The sequence below is a fragment of the Mytilus californianus genome, unplaced genomic scaffold (assembly GCF_021869535.1).
Source record: "Mytilus californianus isolate M0D057914Y unplaced genomic scaffold, xbMytCali1.0.p SCAF_2, whole genome shotgun sequence".
Lineage (NCBI taxonomy): Eukaryota > Metazoa > Mollusca > Bivalvia > Mytilida > Mytilidae > Mytilus > Mytilus californianus.
In genome coordinates this window covers 70920644-70944856 of record NW_026262668.1, presented here as the reverse complement: position 1 = coordinate 70944856, position 24213 = coordinate 70920644, and the positions used below count along the sequence as shown (strand labels likewise).

Below are 24213 nucleotides of genomic sequence, written 5' to 3'. Positions count from 1 at the left end.
GTGAACACTACAATAGATAGAGAGTAACTTTGAAAGCAAATATGAATCACAAGACAAGAACTTGAAATAAGAAAATATTGCCGAAATCGTTGGTCGACTGTTTATTGGAGTTAATGCCCTTAAATGACAATTGTAACCAACAGCTTACGTTTTGCACAATTATCTTGAAAACAATAATACATAGATAGAAATTTAAATTTATGTAGCATTCAGAAAAAAGCTTTTTATTCCATGGATTCTTTTGACTTATGTAAGAACAGCAGTATCAAGAGCTCAAAATAAATTTCATCTGATTATAGTGAAATTAAAGCTTCCTAGATTCAACAAAGTGCCAGTAAAGTTGACAAAAAATATCCTCCAACTGTCACCAATACCAAATTCTCAACAAAAGGATAGATAATGTAACATAAAGACATTGTCTCGTTTCCTGACATCATAACAGGCGTATAAACATGAGGAGTGGTTGACTTTTTCTTGTGTTTGACCCTGTCTTATTATCTCGATCGGTGGTAATACCAAATAACATAAAAATAAAAAACAACAACAACAACAAAAACAAACGAACAAAAGCAAAAGCAAAAAAAAAAAAAAAAATCATCCAAAATCTCACAAAAAAAATGATCAAACCAGATAGAGGTTACTATTGTTACTACAGGTGATAGAACCTAACTGCAAAATAGGATATCAAAGAATGTAATCAAACATTTTTACTCTAAATGTCGGTATAATTGTTCTTTCAAATAAATTTTATATTGCAATATCTTACATATACATGTATATAGTAAAATTGGCAATAATATTTCTTTATCAAAAAATCTAAATGTAGAAAAAAGATTAACTATCTAATTATATTCTTCAAATCTTCTCAATTAGCAAACTAATGTTGATAAAATATACAGAATCAGCCGATTGTATTATGATACATGTAGTAAAAGAGCTATTTTCATTTACTTAACTAGATAGCAAAATTAAATGGACAAATCTTAGAATTGTTTGCTTTACTTACTATGTTATTATCATGAAATGCTAGATGGAAAAATACTGTTTTTTTCTCTTAAATTTCTACAAGTAAACTCCCGTTCCAATAAAATGACCCTCTAACTGTTCATCAGTAGATAAAAATGGACAATTTAAATAGAATATGCCAAGTACGAATAAAGGAATTTACCCAGTGAGTGATTTTGCACGTATGAGTTGAGAGTCATAGCTAACAACGAAACAAATAAGCTATCATGAAGGCGCCTTTATTTCTTATTCCCTGAAATAATTTAAAAAATAAAAAAAAATAGTTTTTAGCCAACAGCATTATCCAATGAGAGAAGATTCGATGAACTGACAACTGGACGGTTGGTTTCCCTGGGGACCAAATTTCACAAAAGGGTACACAACTAGTGGTTCTATGCCGATTCTAGTATCAACGCACTTGTTTTTAGAATACATTTCATCAGATACGCTAGCTCGGCACCAAACGTTTTTGAATTTTTGAAGCGTTAAACCCTTCCCATTAAGTCCAGGTTAGTATCTTTACTTAAATATCAGTCCCCAGTTTAGAAGTATAGTCGATAATGCATGTGCATCACAATGGTTTTTTTAATTATCCAAATAACTATACCTGAATTTGCATGAATTTTTTGCCAACATATTCAATCAATTTATCAGAGCAAAATAAAGTCACAGTTACATGGCTTCTAATTTGAAAATTGTGTAGGTAATCAAATGTTAAATATGAACATAGAATGAAGTGTATCTTATTTATGCTAATATGCAGATCAAAAAAACATCGTATCGGCATGCCAATGAAATTGTGTAATCATCTTGCAACTTTCTTCTTGCAATTTAGAGATTAGAGCCAAATACGGATTTGGGTAAATCAAGTTTCTTTTACTTTTAGATCACCAATGTTGCAAAAAAAAAAAAAATGAAAACGTTGAAAAACAAAATTTACATCACTAAGCAAAATATATAATTTTCAAATTGAAATGGCGTGAACAAATACTATTTTGGAATCTAAAAATTTAAAATTGCTTTTAAAAAGAGATTTGATTTTAAATGTTTTCAGTTAAATGCTTTTTGATTTCTTTTTGTTCATCCTTTTTGAGATTCTTATACTAAAAAAAGTTCTGGCGACAAAGTTTAAATTCTTTCTACGATATGAATGTCTGGCTAAAACTATAGAGAAGTGATTGAAAATTTACGTACAAGATTTAATTACGTAATTTGCTGCCATTCATTTATTTATATCAAGATTTTCAATGCAGCTCATCTCGAACAGAAGCTTTATAAGAATTTGAAATAAAATATCTATGAAATATAAATAAGAATCTAGCAAATATTCGTTGTCACAATTCAGTCCATCAAGTGAAACACAAACTTAAAAGTGCTAAGGGACTATGCTTCATGGTTAAAGACTTATCGATTATTTATCCGATAGTTTGATAGCATGATAAATACGGTTTAGCTGATAAAGCCTCTAATCACATTATTTTCGTATGCAAAAAGAGGCAAACGATGCCAAAGGGATAATAAAAAAAAACGAAGAGAAAAAGACAAAACGATGACAATGAAAGAAGAACGACGCAAAGACAAACAACAGTCTACAAAACACTATATAGAAAACTAACGACTAGGCAACAAGATCTCCACCAAAATCTGGGGGTATGTCTATCCTACACCACACTTTGTACCCGCATAATCATAATTTTGGCTGACTCTTTACCAAACTTTGAATCAACAATTTTACATCGAGTAATCTCACTTCTACATCTCCCACGTCCAATGGCAATGAAAAGATCTCTGAAAACCATAAATATGTTCCTTTCTCCTTTTGGTATTTAGGTAAAGGATGTCAATCTACAGTCTATTCATTTCATAAATGTATTATCAAATTTTACAGTATTTACATTTACAACACTGCCCAATACTACATCAGAGACATATATCGTCTCAAATTTAGCCCAACAATGTTAGATCTTCAAATTTGCGTTAGCAAATTTTTGTTCTTCCCTCAGAGGGATTCGAATCCTTGCTCTGTGACATCGTGGCACCACCGCCTGCACCGTGTCCTGCGCCTTAGACCACTCGACCACCTAGGCTACATAAAAATATAGCTTTCGGTGGTCGATGTAATGCCTTTCCTCGTCGGCTTTATCTAGGGTTGTATCACAGTACATGATGTATAGTGGCAAGTAGAGGGTGTACCTTTCAGATCAGCTATTTTGTATGTCGTAAAGGATGATAATGTAAATTACCATGCCGCCACATCAAAAATTTTAATTTTATTATACACGTCTAATCATGTGACAACTTTATGACAGACATTCTCCATCAGATAACACGTGGTTATACAGGGCTAACACCATAATATATATATAACTCGTTCTCAAATTTAGCCCAACAATGTTAGATCTTCAATTTTTTGTTCTTCCCTGAGTGGCATTCGAACCAATGCTTCTGTGACATCGTGGCGTATCCGCTTTCCTCAAGTGATAAGGGTAATATCAAACTCGAAGCTTCATTCTTATAGGCAAAGAATTAAACGTATATTTTTTTCACAGGTGATTTGTAAAAATCTCCATATGGGATGTAATTGCAGAAATTGGATTTAGCTTATTGATGACATAACTGGGCGATAATGAAACGCAAATTTACATGGAAGAGAATAACACCTACTAATCGTAGCTTTATGAATATACAAAAGATCAAATAACTTAGATGTAAACAAGATTTATAGGTTACCATACGACCTTTAAACAATGAGCAAAAAAAATACCTTGCCGTATAGTAAATTATAAAAGACCTCGACATGACAAAATGTTAAACATTTAAAACGAGAAAACTGCTGGTATAGTTAATAAATTACGGATGCCTCAGTTCTCGAAACTAAACAGGTTTTCTAAGTTAATCTAAAGCAAACCAAACATTTGTGAAAAGACATATACACAAAAGAATTTACGAACATAACTTCAAAAAGGACTTATTTGAAGCGGAATGAAATATGTGTAACAGTTATCTATCGTATTTTATGATAAAACTCTCCCATCACCTTTATAATTGTTTCACTGTATAATTTAATAACGTTGCAAATAAGTATTAGTTGCTGAGGCGTGTAAATATAAAAGGGAAAATATCTTTTTAATAGAGTAATTGACATTTTTCCTCTGGTCAACTTTAATATTATAAAAATATGTTATTAAAGAAGCTTAGCGAAAAGGCTAGAACATTTTTTCTTTTGTAGTGCAAGTTTTCCAAGGCGTAGTTGGCAAAAACACAAATAAACAAGGGCATAGAAACACAACAACTCGTGGCTGGCGGCCATTGTAGAATCTAACACTCCTTGACACAAGACATTTATCTTACTAGACCTTCATAGGAAAAAGGAGGGATTTTATAAAAAAATGTCATACCTATCAGACACCGTACCTGTTAAATATGAAAGAGAAACATACAGAAGTCAAACGACATCTGAAAGGCGTATACCAACCTACAGTGATTACTCACCATATGACCATCGGTTTAATAAATACGACAGGGATATACCTACAAAATACTCTAGCAAACCATTGACGTATAATAACACATATTCTACATATAAAAAGGACATTCCGTATTCTGGATATACTCCGGTCTCCAGTTATACGAGTCGACCTTTAAGCTATACTCCTGTCTCCAGAAATACGAGTCGACCACTCAGCTATAATCCTGTCTCCAGTTATTCGAGTCGATCATTCCACGATACTCCTGTCTCCAGTTATACGAGTCGACCATTCCACTATACTCCTGTGTCCAGTTATACGAGCAAACCAGTTACATACAGCAGTAGATTGTTGAGTAAGCCTACTACTTCAGACGGTAACTGGACCACATATGACAGAGAAATGACTCATGAAAGTGACGAAATAAGAAAGGAATGGGAGGATACCTTCAAGAAAGTGGCACCAAGAGCTGATGCGTGGTCTCTTGCCGATACTATCTCAAAACGAATGGTCCCTGTCACTGAGTCTGATGACTGGATTACTGGAGGAGATAACAAACCACATGACTTTATTGTACAGGACGCAACTGGGAAACGGACATTTTTTGCTGAATTTGATCTGTCGCAATTCAAACCAGAGGAAATCAAGATAAAGACAACTGGGAGCTATCTTACGATACGCGCAAGACATCAGGACAGGGATCCAAGTAATTCATCAAAAAGGGAATATTCCCGCGAGATTCTTCTACCAGATGAGGTCAATACGGACTTTATAACCTCGAAGCTAAGTCGAACTGGAAAACTGACACTTGAAGCACCGATTTTTGGCTCTCAGCGAAAAAACAGAGACGTTTCAATTCCGGTTGAATACGGATATTAGAGAACATCTATTGTATATATTCTTTGTATAAGTCTATAGGTTACATGTATTATAAGCAAGCTAAGACATGGAAAGGAAATTAAATGTTAAAACAACGGTGATATTCTAAGGAAATTATGTTGACGACGGAGAAGTGATAATTGACTTTAAGAATAACTTTTTACAGTGTTTTGCATAGATTCTCCATAATAAACACTCGAACAGAAAGCAGTTATAATAACAATATTGTGTTGTATTTTAAAAAGTTCCAATCGAATCAAAGATACTTCTGCATTTGACTAGCTGTTGAAATAATCTAATTGTTAAGCTACTGGTTTGTATCCCTTTTTGTCGTCTGAGTGACAATAGCCTAATAGACAAATATTTCAATGCATTGTTCATATTTGGATTCAGTGTTGAACTGACGTATAAACGAATTAAGAAAAAAACATTGTAAGTATTTGATTTTTTGTCATGAATCTAAATAAGAATTGTCAGTTTAAATAAAAATGAACAAACCTGAGGAAAGAAAATAAATGAAACTGTACTAATTACCTTGAAGTTATGTAATTATTATACAAATACAATAATTATATATTCAGAGACAATAGAAAAATTACTTATAAATGTTTTAGATTCTTTGTCTTACTTTTTATGATTTAGACTAACTACGAATGAAGGTAAGGAGATTGTGTCCAAAAGAAAAGCAAAGGTGTCCACGAATATGGTGATATCTTATACCGAAGTAATTAACATAGGAGAAAAAAATGGCAAAACAACTGCATAGAATGGGAAACATGTACGTCGAAAGAGTAAGGATTTCCCGCTTAGATAAGATAAACTATTATATACAGTACCATCTTACCGATATTTCGAAAACTTTGTCATCTGTTTATAATGCACGACATAGAGAGAGAAAGAGGCGAAAGATATCAAGGGGACATCAAAACTCATAAGTCGAAGAGAAATTGACAACGCCATGACAAAAACGAAATATAAAGAAAAGACAAACGCAAAATAAACACTACATTGAAAACTAAAGTCTGAGCAACAAGAACCCTACCAAAATCAGTAGTTATCACAGGTGCTCCGGAAAGGTTAGCAGATTCTACTCCACATGTAAACAAACGACACATGCACTTGTTTATTTAACAGTCACTTCATTGAAAATATCAGAACTGGGCAATAGAGAATTCAAACTATTTATATCGTTTCGAGTCCTAAACAGAAGCAAGGAAGGACAGAAACTGGATATAGAGCAACATGTGTATTGGCAGATCCAGGGATGGGGTGTTTTATACTTTAAAGAATAAAAGCATGAATCGTTTTTGAAAAAAATGTTTATGAGTGGGTTGTCATAATTCTGTAAAAGATCACCAGTCCATTAAGACAGATATTATATTTTATATCTCAAAAGGGCAAGAAGGAACAAAAGGTCATACATGACATTACTAACACATATAAAGCGATAAAATATTTGTTAACACTACCATTAACAGGTTATACGTCACACCATAGAGATCACTCATCAAAATGGGCGGTTTTGTGTTAAAGTCACTAACATTTTTCTGGAAAGTACTTTTATCATTGCACCAAAGAAGACATTAGTGTTTGGTTCTTTTGGTTTAAACTTGGGAACTTTAGTTTTTCTAGTTTTCCTATCCGCCCGTCTTGTAGCGTACCAATCTTTTATACTTCATTTTTTCGGTACTATCTTTTGTAACGAAAAGCGATATTGGCCAGCGGTTTTTTTCACAAAGAGTCTTACAAGTAAACAAATCCTCAAATCTGAACATTTCAGTGTAACTTACGATCACTGTTTATCGTAAGAGTTTTGTGAAAAGAGCCTTTGGTTGTTGGTATAATTTCATGTTATAGAAAACGACAGGCCAAGGATATTTGATCTGTAACGGAGCAATGAGCTAATACCATTCGTTCTGAGAATAAGAAATATGCGAGGTTAACATATCAACTTGAAAATTAGGGAATAACTTAATCAAAAAGAATTAACACATAAAGGATTTCTAAAGAAATGGATAGTTAGTGGACGACCACTTATTTTAAGTGGGACCAGATGGATTTTTTTCCTGACAGAATGTTTATTTTCAGCTTTTGTGAGTCTCGACTCTCGATATGTTTTTTGCGAAAATTTGTTTTCACTTCGTCTTATATGAGATGATTTCAAGAAATTAATATCACTAGACTTTTGAAGGATTTTGAAAAATGGGATAAAGATTTTGATTTGAGTACTTAGTATATATGTACGTGTCTCAGTCTATAAATGGTATGCCAAAAAAAATAGATGATATCAAAAACCATTAACTAATCAAACAAAGGCAGCACCATAGTCAAAAGAAAATATACAAACAGAAAACAGTAGACAATCAGTCCACAAAACACTACACTACAATCAATTAGGATGTAAACACACGAACTCCGCCAACAATTTTGGATAAACGCATATCCTCCAGAGAGCAAGCAAACAATTACTTTTCTCTATATGAGTTTTACTTAAAGAGAAAAAATAGTATAGAAGTGAAAAAGTATAATAAATCATTTACAAATGCATAAAAAATGACCTGCTTTGTATACAAATGACTTGCCGAATTTATTTCCTCTACCACTTTATTGCCTAAGGTGCACATGTTTGCATGTTTACCACGCGTAAAAAGGTAAACATAACTACAAAAGTAATGGCGACAATAAATTACATTAAAAGCTACTTTATAAACTTAATTGTCATTTCAAAGATTGAACAATTATTATAATAATGCATGCATAATCAAAGGTGTCATACGGTTTATCGAGAACTCACTCCATTGATCTACGTACATTTATGTATGAAGTAACACAGGACAAAAGTTCGGTTATCGAGAAGGTTATTGGTCTTTGTATATATATAAAATTTGAAATTACAGTTGTAGCACAGTTTTGAATTATTTCAAAATTGTTGATCTTTTCAAAAAGAACAACGGTAAATCCAAAAATAAATTATTTGTCAACTGTAAATAAATCAGATGCAACAGTGGTTTACCGATGTTCAAATCTCGAAAATCCATTTTGAAATTACAATACATAAATTAGGAGATGTGTATGATTGTCAATGAGATAACTATCCACCAAAAACATTTGTACAGGGATATAAACAACAACATGGCAGTACACGGCCTTCTACAATGAGCGAAACCCATTTGTACCGTAAAGTAAGTTTAACAATCTGTGCAACAGCAGAGCAAAACAAACAGATTGAATTCATATAATAATATTAAAAAAAAACAACATAATAATAACAAATCGACAAAAGAAACAAAGTAAGTTCAAAGCCCAATTTCACTATAAATTATTTAACTGTGACTAACAATGAGATTTACAGGTTGATGGGGGTACCTTATCTAAAATTAGGTTTTTGCATCTTTATCCAGCACATACTGAAAGAAAACATGCTGTCAAGTTATTGACATATTTGTTGTAATAACAATGAAATGAGCCAGATTGCATACATGCATAATTGGACTCTGTATTCGATGACGATTTTTTTTATTAACAAACACACTACTAGTAATTTATAAAATACAAATTTATTTTATTTTATTTGCACTTAGTAATATCCAACTTACTTGAATACAAAATTCAAATGTATTAAATTTAATACAATACGAACAGTTCTTTGCTCTTTTTCAGAAAATGAATTATACTTTTTGTACTAAAGATAGTATGAACTTTAATTTGTCTGTATGAAAGCTTATAGTTTTTTTTTAATTTGTCTTTTAACTTAGATTTATGAAAGATGTCTCTCCATGGCATAACATGCGAAACGTAATAGTTTATGAGGAGTTTATAAATGACATCTCGCATATCCATTTGATACGGTACATTATCATGATATATTTAATGATTCTATTTATGAAAAAAATTATAGAGCAGAGAATTTTGATTTTTTTCAATTTATATAGGTTCAAATAATTTTCACTTCAAACAATAACGTAAAAATTATTCAGAAATTATGTACTTGCCAGTAATAAAAGAAGCCAAGGTAAAGTGTTATATACCTTTTCTTCACAAATGCTGCGATATTTTACCATTTCTTCACAAATACTCCTACACGACAACATTGAATCTAAAGGAAATTGAAGGAACTATCTGAAAATAGTTATACATTTGTAAATGATTGATTTATATATTATTTTTACCAGGCTTCAACTTATTCAACACATTACATCGGTGATGTTTACTGATTTTAAGTAATTAAATCAGTAAAAGTTTTAATATAACATGTATGGATTGCAATGAATATTCTGTAAGTTTTATTTTCATGTCGATAATATTTCTATTGGTTGGAAACCATGTACAGCAATAGCTCTTTTGAATGTTCCTTTGGAATTTCAACCAAAAATGAAGAACAGGATCTTCTATCATGCACACTCAATAGATATCGAAATTACAGATCGTCCGTACAAACTTGGTCCTACAAATACTCACCAAACACTTCTTTCCAAACTATTAGCATTTACTGTGAAAATACCTTATTTAGAGGTAACGTGAGTCAGATATGCACCTGGATATTTCCCTGCTTTTTACGGGGCTTATTGTACAATCATAAGTTTTCTGTGTAAAATTTAGTGGACTGGTGATGGTCTTTCTTTCTAATTTAGTCTTGCAGTTGTCTGTCTTTCTCCAACTAACTGTTTCTGATTGCCTGCTTGACACCTTTATACTTTTTAAGGTTGTATGATTCACAGAAAAATATTCTATTTCATAGATAAATCAATTATTTGCATTTCTAGATACCCTTTTACCCCTGTTGTTATCATTCAGCTAACTGTGACATTTCTGCAGTTTTTTCAATGTATGTTTTGAATGAACAATAAATACCTAATGGAGGTATGAATTTTTAGTCCACAATTAACAACATATATCAGTACATTATTTCATCAGAGTTAAAAGATTTAATCGCAGGGTGTGAAACCCCGTTAATTTTTTGGTACGAGTGTGCTACGTAATAGTGAACAATTTGAAGTCCCTTTGAACTTTAGACACCATATATTTCGGGCACATTTTTGTACATGTACATGTATTGAAGTACAAATGATGGACATTCAAAGTAAGAAGTGGTTTTCACACCAGTTTAGCAGGTGCATGGTTTCATATGAAATACGTATGTTTGTGTCAAAACGTGTGATAGCATTTCTGTGTACACACGTAAGTTCTTTTAATATTTGTCAAGTCAATGCACTATTTTTGTCATTATACTGCAATCTAAAATAATCTCTACCTTTTTGAGTTATCATTTTATTTCTCTTAATATTAAAAAAAAATGCTGTTAAAGGTTTACCCCATAAAAGAACACTCACGGAGTAATATTGTTACGTTTATAAATGCGATTTGTTGAAATCATTCCGATGGTGAACGAGTACGGTTGATTACCAAATAAAATATCAGCAATAAGCAATTAACGTAACATTTTCTACAATTTTAACAACAAATAAGAACAACAACAATAATGATTGTTCCATTTTAGTAGAAAAACGAGTTTACGTCGCTCCCTTATTGCAAAAGCGTGAACAATTCATTTTAGTTAACAAAACAGTAGTTCAGGCTGAAGGCGTGGCTTAAGGCTTATACGGTCAGTGACTGTATGACATACATGTATACAATCAACGCATTTTACTGCTAAAAAAGAACGATTGAAGTATAACAATAGATATGAAAGAGCTGATCTTTAAGCTCTTAGACTATCAGAACAACAAGAGAGGGTATACAGTTGAATCTGAGCGAGAGCACTTTGTCAGATTTCTTATTAGTAATGATTGTGATCAGCAAATATGATATTTATGGATGGACAGCTCTCAATTAATTATTTACAATGTTTGTGATCTCTACAAGTCATTGTCGTATTTTCTGTGGCTTTTAAACATTTTCGCGGGTACGCCACGCTACATGAAAATTTATCGAGGAAGCACTTCGTGCACATTCAAGATAGCCTGTGATTTTATTGTATGTTGCTCTGGTGGTGAAGTGAATTAAAGCAATTTCATTGACACATAATTGGAAACTCAACTCTTGTCAGTGGAAGTAGTAAATAAGCTGATATACTAGTGTCGCGATATCACTTGTTTCGCCAAAAATAGGCTGATGCATTTTTTAGCTCACCTGGCCCGAAGGGCCAAGTGAGCTTTTCTCATCACTTGGCGTCCGTCGTCCGTCGTCGTCGTTAACTTTTTACATTTTGAACTTCTTCTAGAGAACCACTAAATGGAATGAAACCAAACATGGCATGAATGTTCCTTATGAGGTGCTGACCAAGTGTTGTTACTTTGAAGCCAATCCATCATCCAAGATGGCCGTCATCGGTGGACTTAGTTTAACATAGGACCCTATGGGAAATACATACAAATGTCTTCTTTTAGAGAACCACTGAATGGAATGAAACCAAACATGGCATGAATGTTCCTTATGAGGTGCTGACCAAGTGTTGTTACTTTGAAGCCGATCCATCATCCAAGATAGCCGCCAGCTGGGGACTTAGTTTAACATAGGACCCTATGGGAAATACATACAAATGTCTTCTTATAGAGAACCACTGAATGGAATGAAACCAAACATGGCATGAATGTTCCTTATGAGGTGCTGACCAAGTGTTGTTACTTTGAAGCTGATCCATCATCGAAGATGGCCGCCAGCGGGGGACTTAATTTAACATAGGACCCTATGGGAAATATTTACAAATGTTTTTTTTTAGAGAACCACTGAATGGAATGAAACCAAACATGGCATGAATGTTCCTTGTGAGGTGCTGACCAAGAGTTGTTACTTTGTAGCAAATCCATCAATCATGAAGGGTGCCAACGGGGGACTTAGTTTAACAAAGGACCCTATGGGAAATATATACAAATGTCTTCTTCTAGAAAACCGCTTAATGGATTGAAACCAAACATGGTATGAATGTTTTTAGCTCACCTGTCCCAAAGGGCCAAGTGAACTTTTCTCATCACTTTGCGTCCGTCGTCTGTCGTCGTCGTCGTCGTTAACTTTTTAACATAGGACCCTATGGGAAATACAAACAAATGTCTTCATTTAGAGAACCACTGAATGGAAAGAAACCAAACATGGCATGAATGTTCCTTATGAGGTGCTGACCAAGTGTTGTTACTTTGCAGTCGGTCCATCATCCAAGATGGCTGCCATTGGGGAATTAGTATAACATAGGACCCTATGGGACATACATACAAATGTCTTCTTTTAGAAAACCACTGAATGGAATGAAACAAAACATGGCATGAATATTCCTTATGAGGTGCTGACCAAGTGTTGTTACTTTGCAGTCGGTCCATCATCCAAGATGGCCGACAGCAGGGGACTTAGTTTAACATAGGACCCTATGGGAAATACATACAAATATCTTCTTTTAGAGAACCAGCGAATGGAATGAAACCAAACATGGCATGAATGTTCCTTATGAGGTGCTGACCAAGTGTTGTTACTTTGCAGCCGATCCATCATCCAAGATGGCCGCCAGTGGATGACTTAGTTTAACACAGGACCCTATGGGAAATACATACAAATGTCTTCTTTTAGAGAACCACTAAATGGAATGAAACCAAACATGGCATAAATGTTCCTTATGAGGTGCTGACCAAATGTTGTTACTTTGCAGTTGGTCCATCATCCAAGATGGCCGCCAGCAGGGGACCTAGTTTAACATAGGACCTTATGGGAAATACATACAAATGTCTTCTTTTAGAGAACCACTGAATGGAATGAAACCAAACATGGCATGAATGTTCCTTATGAGGTGCTGACCAAGTGTTGTTACTTTGCAGTTGGTCCATCATCCAAGATGGCCGACAGCGGGTACTAAGTTTAACATAGGACCTTATTGGAAATACATACAAATGTCTTCTTTTAGAGAACCACTGAATGGAATGAAACCAAACATGTCATGCATGTTCCTTATGAGGTGCTGACCAAGTGATGTTACTTTGCAGTCGGTCCATCATCCAAGATGGCCGACAGCTGGGGACATAGTTTAACATAGGACCTTATGGGAAATACATACAAATGTCTTCTTTTAGAAAACGACTGAATGGAATGAAACCAAACATGGCATGAATGTTCCTTATGAGGTGCTGAACAAGTGTTGCTATTTTGTTGCCGATTTACTGTTCAAGATGGCCACCAGGATATTTTATTAAATAACGGGACCAATATTTAACCAAATTTGGCCCTAATCATTATTTGGGTATCTGTTATGATTTTTATCTATCTTTACATGATTTCTAATAAAACCAAAGTAGATTCAGGTGAGCGACACAGGCTCTTGAGAGCCTCTAGTTTTCAATTTCTGTTAAAAAAATTATTGAAATTTCACAAAAGGGAAAAAGTCTATTTGCCAATTCCATAATTGACCCATGTAATTAGAAATCCATTTTGATAAATTGTTTTCCTTAGCAAGTATTTCAAATCTTCTAATAAAATTTAATCTTTTAAGATTTAAACTTTAAAAAAATCCTGCTTTGTATTGGCAGTGCTCAGATTATTTCTCCGGTTTTTGAACCAATCTACAACAGACAAAGGGAAACAGCTTTTGTTAAAAACGTGTATAATAAAAAATAAAGAGATGTGGTATGATTGCCAATGAGACAACTACATGTATCCACCAAAGTTCCAATGAAGTGGATGTAAGCAATCATAGGCAACCGTACGGCCTTCAACAACGAGAAAAATCCATATCGTATAGTCGGCTATAAAAGGCCCGACAAGAAAATATGAAACTATTCAATTGAAAAAAACTAACGGCTTAATTTATAACAAAACAATTTACGAAACTAAATATGACAGACACGAACCAACGACAACCACTGAACTACAGGCTCCTGACTTGGGACAGGCACATAAAGAATGTGGCGGTGTTAAACATGTTGAAGGCGTCAACCCTCCTCTTACCTGGGACAGTTGTGTAACAGTACAACATAAAGACAAACTATAAAAATCAGTTGAAAAGGACTTAACTAATCAGATCGATAGAAAGCAGAAAAATCTAACAAAAACACAGACCGGACGTGGCAGGGTATTTATACATCCATCACAACACAAAAGACAGCTAGTTCAAAGCCAATAACAACTAATATAAACATCATGTATCTAAGACTAAAATATTATTGCGTATAGTGGCTAATATACGTCTAGTAAGCGGACTTCACAACAAATATCAATCAGTTACGGTAAACAACATCACCGTTAAAATTAGGATGTGCTATTCCGTTTGAAATAAGTTTTCTACAGGTACAACCAAGCATCCAAACCAAATCTTTGTATCTATGGAGGAATTTAGTAAAGGTTTCCTTAAGTAATTTGTGGTAACGAAATCCCTGAATTAATAATTTACCAGTAATACATAGATTACGCTCATTGAAATCCAAAACGTCACCACAGGATCTACTAAGGAAACAGGGCTTAAATTAAGATTTAAACAATTTATTACACATGTCATTTTTGTATGCTTTATTTTCAGATTTACGTTGGAGAAAGGGCTGTGATATCATCAGGAACTTCCAGCATTCAATCTGAGATGTATCCTGTATAGTAATCCAGCAAACTGACTGACTTGACTAGACAGAATAAATTCAACAATCTTTTTATTTCTATGATATTTTCAAAATAATACTACATATGTTTTAAATATATTTGAAATGACATACTTTTAAGGCATTGAAAACTTTGCAACCATCTACTACACAAGCAACAATTCATAGACCCTTTCAGATAGAAATATATGGGTTCGGCTATTTTTATGATCCGAGAGCGATCTCGATTTCCGGTGCACCTGCTTTCAATTTTCTCGGAATTTATCGTTCATTAACATAACAGTTGGGGTTATCATCAGTATCATTTCACAGTATATTGTATGTCAATTAAAGAGGCAGTATCTACAGTTTTCACAAAAAATTGACAACTTCTTTCCAAGAGTATAGTACATTTTGAATAAAAAATGCGAATGGAAGCTAGTTCGGTGCAAATCTTAACGTTCTTTTCGCGATAATTTACCTTTTATCATGAAGTTGAATTATTATCGGTCTGACAAAAACTCATTGAAAAAACGCTCCATATTCATATAACCCTCGAATACAGGGGTAACCTACAAAGTTTTTTTTGAATAAGAACACGTGTTTACCAAAACAACATGTAATCGTGGTAGATCGACAGCTTAGACAAATTTGACTAATAAAATATCTTACAAAAGTTTTAGGAGCATTTGCAAGATCATCGATAAATATAGTACCGGTAGACCGGAGTTTAAAGCCCCAATGAACTTAAATTGATATTTAAGTTGCAAAAGCCTCAGCTGAATGTACGCAACGGATATAAAACGAATATCACGTGCAGTACGATCATATTTATAGATATACGATCAATTTGAAACGAGATTATGAGTGTATAGTAAAGTCTTATTCATAATTAAGCAGGTTGCAATACAAAGCATAAGATAGGTGCGGAAAATGAGATGAAACAAATGTGGTCAGTCGAGAGAGCCAATAAAGAGTACACAACAGAATAAAACGTAGAAATGACAACTTAATAAATTAATTTAATAATATAAGAAACTGATACAACAGGCATACACTATTTATTGAACACATTAAACCTAATATTTATAGACTATTGATCAATGATTCATTTAAGAATTGAATGCTTCTTTTTGTAAATTTATTGGGGTGTAAAAGCGTTGACCGAAATACTTCGTTCTAAAAATGTGCGCACGGTCAACGCTTTTACAACCCTATAAAATTACTTAAAGAAGCATTCAATACTTATAATTATATTTTTTTGCTAGGATAACGAAAACACGATTCCTATCAAGTTTTTCTTTTATTTACCTGTGCACTTTATTGTGGAAGCGCGTGTCATCATGAATGCTACATTTCATTTTGAAATTAAGGTTAATTTCGGAATGACGCGATATTGCTGTTAGCCAATCAAAATAACGTATTATAATGAAACATACATGTAATGTAATTATTCGTTTCTCAATGCGATTTCAGTCGATAACATCAGAAGATGTGGTATGAGTGCCAATGAGACAACTCTCCATCCAAGTCACAACATGTAAAAAGTAAACAATTATAGGTCAAAGTACGGCCTTCAACACGGAGCCTTGGCTCACACCGAACAAGAAGCTATAAAGGGCCCCAAAATGACTAGTGTAAAATAATTCAAACAGAAAACCAACGTTCTAATCTACTAGTTTATAAAAAACGAGAAACGAGAAACACTTATGAACCACACCAACAAACGACAACCACTGAACAACAGGTTCCTTACTTAGGACAGGTGCAAACAAATGCAGCGGGTTTAAACGTTTTAACAGGCGCCAATCTTCACCCTAACCTGAAACAGTAGTGTAACATTACAACATGGTAACATGCATTTGCGATGAATTTTCAAATAGTTTATAATAGTTTATAATAACAATTACCCAATCTTTTCAGTTTTACATACGATACATTTTGAAATTACTAATTGATTGTTAAAAATCTTTAAAAAAAAAGAGAGTATCAGGCAAATAAAAATATTTCAATTCGAATACTGAAGTGAAATTAGAGTTATTATTACTTTTCGTGTTTTGTGTGAAAATGTGCTTCAAAAAGTTCTAGGTCATAGCTCGTGACTTGAGTGTCCATTCTTGCATAGTTAATGAGCTCTGGTCTAACAGATGACCAAAACAAATAGGGGTTTTACTCTAAACTACATTTTTTAATTGATAACTCGAAAGTTACGGAATTTTCACGGCTTTTCAGTTTAGGAATTTCGTAGATACTGCAGCTTCACACTCAATAACTTCACAGCAAAACGTCTCACTCTGAAAAAAAAACCCAACAAAATTTAAACATCAACCCATTTTAATTTAAACATTTGAAGTTGACCTGTTGCAAGGCAATATTTTTGCCTCAATCCAACATACCATAATTTTCCAGTGGCAGTTCAAATTTATGGATATTATTTCGGCCACTCTAACTATGATATTCATTGTTAAACTGTTCTCATCCTACATTTGCATGAACTATTTGCCACTGGATGCTAAGTAAACAAGCATCATCAACCAACCAAACAATCCAATCTTAATAATCCATTAGCACAAAACAAAACCCGACAGAAAATAGGTTTTGCAAACAATTACGATATTTGGGATAAGCTTAGACTGGTAAGACCATGAACATGTATATTTTTTTACAACTAATATATATATTATGATGTTCGGTTTAAATTGATTAGGTATCTCGTAACCTTTATGTCAAGCTTCCTAATGTTTAACGTGATCTTGCAAGAAAAGTTTGTAAACATTTTCTTGGTTAAAGAAAAAAAAAACTACACATATAATTTCGATTAAAGAACGAATTAAAATTTAAAACCAATTGTTCGATTTGTAACTGTAGGTCCTTCCACATCATTTGATCATTTTAAAAAGATTTTAACGAACTTTTTTATAAATATGCATTTTTTTAAAAGTAGCCTTCGTTTAAAAAAACGATGTCAGAAGATAACTTGTTTTCTATATATTTTCTTTACAAATAAGGAAGATATTTGGCTACTTTTGGTCTACAATATATCACTTCCGGTGTCATATGATAGCTTAAGCACCTTGGAAGATGAATATACGTATAAGAGGATGAGCAGATTGACGAAAAACTTATTTACGAATGTTTTCATAAAACTGTATACATGTATTTGAGAGTTGGTAAGGACTTTTAGTATAAATTTTATAATGTATCAGTTGGAATGATTATGAGAATTTACACGCCATTACAACGCACGAATTGTATTAACGATACTGAATGCGATATGTATCCTTGCGATGTATGTACATATTAAACTCATTATAGATACCAGGCTTAAAATTTTGCACGCCAGACGCTCGTTTCGTCTACAAAAAACTCATCAGTGATGTCGAATCGAAAGGGTAAAAAAGGCAAAATAAAGTACGAAGTTGAAGAGCATCAAAGACAATTTACTTACAAATCAATTTATCATGCTTCATGTTAAAATAACAGTTTTTTATTGGTTATTATAAATACGAGGGTGATAGTCTACATTTATAGAGTTCATCGTTTTACATTCTCCATATTTGTAAATAATACGTTGAGGAATCAGGTTACCAACTGATTGATCTGTAAATCCAGTGAAAGTCTATTTGATATAATGAATTTCTTCAGTTTTGTTCACAGTTCTTAATAACACTATCGTGATATTGGCATTCATTGTCCATCTTCGAATCCCTTTTACTAAATATGTAAAATTTCAGAATGTAAATCAATGGCAGAATGTAGATTGTCGTAGTTGATGCCATGACAGTGGAGTTAAAATAAATGGGTTGATGATAAAAATACATTCTAGTGGCAAACACCAGAAAAACTATAGGACCGACACACCAGTTAATGATGAAAAACAGTGCTACTATGTGGTTGTAGAGATACATGTTAAAACAACATATTGGACAGGTCTCCATTGACGGCGAACTCCACCATTCTGAAATTGAATAAATAAAATTTCAAAAAATGTTAGTTAAAGTGATTGTTTTCCACGCGAATTAAGAATTAACGAAATGATTTTTTTAATTTCGTTTTTCGTGTTCCATCGATAATTTGAACATTTTACATTTTATTTTTGGACCTTTTTTTTCTGTACACTCTGCGGTGTAATATAACCCAGGACATCGGCTTTACTATAATTTACCACTCGAAGCGCTGTTGTTTTTCTTGTTGTGTACCACGTGATAGGAATGAATTATAGACAGTATATAAAACTTTTATTTCGGAAACCTATTAAAAACTTGTTCAAGTTAATGGTCATCTTGTTTGTATCTGGACTGTCTTTCTTGTGTGTGTGCTTTACTTTATTAACATATAGACTATAAATAGGCAAATGGGAACGTTCGTGCGCATGTAAAGCAGTTTAATTCCATCACATTTTGTGCCTGTACCAAGAAACATTATCTAAGCCATGTGCTGTTCGTTGTTGTTTAACTTTGTAAATCTGCCTTTTTCGGAAGAGTCGGACGTTAACGGTTATTGTGGTTGTACTGCCTGATATTTTGGTATTTAAGGTTAACGGTATTGTAGTTTTGCTTAACCCACATATCTGCTTTACTTAAATCGTGTATACTTACCAGATAACGTTGCCGTTTTATAGTATATGATCGCAGGGGCGGGTATATAAATAAGCAAATACGAAAGAAAGTAGCCGCTTATCTTCGAGTTCATTGCCTCAAAGCAGTATAAAGCAATATTTTGCCGATCATCCTTGCTTTTAAGATTGTGAATCCAGAACTTCCATATGCAAACTTTGTAGGCAGTGTTATTCGTATGCATCATGTCCTTTTTACAATTATTGTTTGTTTCGTAAGAAATTTCCAGTGTCAAACATGAGCAAAAACTGTTGATCCATATTACGATGAATACCAGTGCAATGAAGATGTAGATGAAACATAGTAATTTTGAGAATGAACGCTTCACTGAAAACGATGCCGAAGTTATAGCACCGAAAAGTAAGAAACAAACCATCGATAAAGCAGGCATAACCGTTACAGAAAATATGAAGGAAGTAAATTCTGTACTTCCTGTACTTCTATTAAATTTTTCAAAATAAAAAACACAAAGTACTTCATGTATGTATCCTACTATAAGGATACACATGAACATTATGGAATATTTGTGTTGTGCAAAACAATACAGCAGTACAAAGGCGACAATGACGGTGGCAGTCAAGACTCCAATTAAAATTTAGTTACAAGAAATGGATCCATATCGAGTAAACTATTCTTCATGTATAATTTATTTATACTTTGAGAATTCTATTCTGATTTGATCTGTTTTACCTGTAAACAAAGGGAAAATATTTAAGCAACATCTTGTTTTGGTTTTCACACCATCTGAGTGTTATTCATATAAAATTATACTTCATAAAAAAGTGCCAGATCTTTATTTGTAAAAACATTAAATAGCATTTAGGTATGTGTTATCTAAATAAGGTTAAAAAACATATTCTGAATTTTTCCCACCGGTGGAAGTGAACAAAATCTGCGAAATACATTTGATGCCGCAGCTTTTTTTATTTGAAAAAATAATTGTAAAGGTAACTATGTGTTTCAGACGTTTGGAAATATTATCAGTGAAGAATTCTTATACGCACAGATCTTTACAAAACACTAACACTTTACGTAAATTCTCTTATCTTAAAATAAGGTCACCACACGGCCTTCAACAATGAAAAATTCCATTCCATATAGTAAGCTTTAAAAGGCCTACATGAAAAATGTGAAACAATTCAAACGAGAACGCTTACAGCCTATTTTATACTAATACATATAGGATTAACAAACATGACAGGCATGAACCAACGAATCATTCACATACACTTTTATTTGTAGTGTTATCACATATTTACTCATACCAAATTTAAAAGTTTAAACATATTTACCTGATTGTGATATTTGTTTTTTCATTTTATTTCATCAGAATCCTAGTTGTCATGCTTTCCTTATTAAAAAAAAAGCATAGAGAGATGTGTCGCTATATATCCAAACTCGATATCAAGCAGTGAAACAGGGTGTTAGTTATGAACGTTTTCTTTGGAAGCAGATGTTCTAATCTATTTAATAAGATAACTTACCCTAGACATTTTTACAATCAACGTAGGTCTAATTGCAGAATAATACATTATAGATAGCTGATGTATGAAATATTTTGTAAGCGTTTCACATAAATGAACACGTCAATCTGTTGCGACTTTTTAAAAAAAAAATAAGATATAGGATTGTTAATGTTGAAATTATTGATAGACACGTTATGCAGACAACATTTTACATGGTCATACCATATTTTCTTGTTAATATATGGCAGAGAAATATTTGATCAATAAATCAATTTGTTATTGTAATAAATTTATTTTTAGGATTGTTGATGATTAGTTTTATTGCAGTGTATAATATTTTAGTTACTCCTTTTCCTATATCAAGTATTGTTGTTATTGTATGATTTCATTATATATTTTACCTTTGCTGAACCCTATTCCCCTATTCGTTGGTGTAATTCATTTTTTTTGGGGGGGGGGGGGGGGGGGGGAGATTTTTAGTTTTTGATATGTCAATATTCGGGTCAATGGCCATACGTTTTTTCTTGTTTCCGAAAAAAAATTACTACAGGAGTATTGAAATGCAGTATTGAATAATTGCCAGCTTGATAACCTTTTAATGTTATTACTATTTCGTATTCTTGGATTTTCAATATTCTCTCCTCCTCATCATTTGATATACCTTCTTCTAACAATCAAAATTATTAGTATGTCATTTCAATACTTTCTTAATGGATTGGATGGATGAATAATTGAATATGAAAGAGTAATATATTACAGCATTAAAACACTCTAGTACTTATAAATACTATAAAATCATATAAAAGTGATTTGTATTTGCATAACTTTCTACCCCAGGAATATATTACATTAGCTGTATTTGACAAAATCGTTCGGAATTTTGGGTCCTCAATGCCCTTCAACTTCGTACTTTATTTGACCGTATTAAGTGTTTTGATACGAGCTTCACTGATGATTCTTTTGTGGACGAAACGCATGTCTGGCGTACAAAATATTTGAATCCTGATATCTATAATGAGTTTATTCGGAAATTATTCTTGTGTTTATCATATTATTTCAAATAGAGTGTAGTCCAATATCCACGGACTCCCTCTTCTTCAAATGAATCATTCAAATCATTTGATGCGACGATATTCCAGGTATAGCATTTCTTTGATCATATAGATAGTGATGTTTTCCTTTCAAACAAGATATTAAACCAAGGGTTTATAATGAAAATTTAAAACATCTCTTCGAAAAGTAATTGAGCACTTTCATGATTTGGTTGATTGTGTGGAATATATTTGTCACAAATTGTCTTAAAGAATTCATTCATTCTTTCCTATTTTATGACATCATCTAGAGCGGTTAATATTATTGCTGTACTTGTGCAGTATCCCTACATTTATTTTATATGAACAGAAATTGGCAAAACTCTTAGAGCACATGAGTTTACCCCTTGATTTTGGTGGGATTCGTGTTGCTCAATTTTTAGTTATCTATGTAGTAATTTGTTTCTTATAGTTGTTTTGTCTTGTCGTCTTTTTTGGACAAGGTGTTGTCTGTTGTTACTTTACTGGTGCTTTTTGTTTGCCTGTAGACAACTTTTTATAAAATACTATGTACTAATCTAAAACACCCATTTAACAATTGTCCATTATGTTCGTTAATATATACAACGGCTCTGAAAAAGTGCTGTAATATCATTTCAAAATATATTTCTTTCGCATAATTACGGATGCATTAAACTAGATCTAGTTCTTCAAAAAAGTCATTATATGGAATCATGCCATCGAAGGAGAGAATCAATTTTAATGGTAGAAAAGTTGGGTTGGGGTTCAAAGTACAATGGCTGAAGAAAAGTAGTGGGATATCATATCTTTTCCCAGCCAAGACACGCACGTACTTAAAACGTTCCGAAAGAAAGGTCATCCATGACCCCAGGTCATTATAACCAAAGAGTTAACGTTATTGTGATATGTAGAATGGCATGAAACATTTGAAGAAAGATGATAACGATAACTTCAATCCTCGAATAAGTAATATGAACATAACATGGCATATCCTTTTTGTGATCGGGATAGGGTGAAGAATAGATAAAATAAAAATTGAGGAGGATAACGGACACCCTTGTCTAATTCCACGAAATTTATTGAAGGGGTCGGACACCCATTCGTTATCTAAAATACACCATTTTATATCTGTAAACATAGTTTCAACACATTTTATGAATTCTTTTTTAAACCAAACTTTTTTAAAGATTAAAACATAAAACACCACTCAAGTGAGTCGGAAGCATTAGTAAAGTCTTAGAAAATATTGCACCATCTACATTAAATTTTTCAGAGTAATCCTCCGTCTAGATATGGTTTACATAATGTAGTACGTTTAACTTTCTCTTTTTCTCCATTCCATATAAAATTAATCAATGATGTCTTGAATTTGTCTTATATCTAGGAAAATAATTTCTATCATACTGAAAACAAATATATTTGACCATTTTTTATCAATTAAAGTAATTTAAATTAATTTAACTGGTGAACATAGACAGATCAAACCTGTTGTAGCTTGTTTGAATATGTCTAATCTGGTTATTGGTAAGTAACATTCCATCTTTTCTATAAATAAAAGGAGATATGAGTTGTAACCTCATGAAATTTACAACAAAAAGAATTAAATCAAAATAGTCTATACTGTATGTCAAGTGCTTAATCGCTTCGAATACGAACAGAGTATCATACATTTAACAGAGACCACAACAGTGCAAATTTCATTGTCCAACAGTATCATATACTCTTCTATCCAAACACTGTCCAATTCCCTGTGGTGATATGTTTTCCCCGATTCGCATAACGGGTGATACATGCATAGCAGGAGACGCACCATTAAGACGCAGCGTTTTGAGTTTGCATTTTTCTCAGTTATTTTCTTTTCTCTTGGTGGGTACATTCCAAATGAATTAACGAGTTCAAAAATAAATGTAAAGAGGTTCTAAAGTAAATAAAGGCAATCTTGAATACGGATCAACAGCCAATGCTTTGTTCCTCGAGTTATGCTATAGGCCGGGAACCAATATGATGGATGTCTGTACTTAACTTAATTAATGGAATGATGAGGTAAGGAGAAATTAGGTGATACGTCCAATATTTTATAACAAAAGAACAGAGATTTGTGGCTACGACGAGTGGAACATATCCGTGATCATATGTGAAAACTAATCAAATACACAGAGCTTAAGATTTAGTGTCTAATGCCTAGG

The 24213-nt window shown here is 33.0% G+C and overlaps 1 long non-coding RNA gene across 2 annotated transcripts in view; it reads left to right on the top strand.

Moving 5' to 3' along the window:
• The window catches only part of LOC127728195 (uncharacterized), a 415364-nt gene that overhangs the window by 165812 nt on the left and 225339 nt on the right, over positions 1-24213 (top strand). The gene's annotated exons all lie outside the window — the stretch shown is intronic.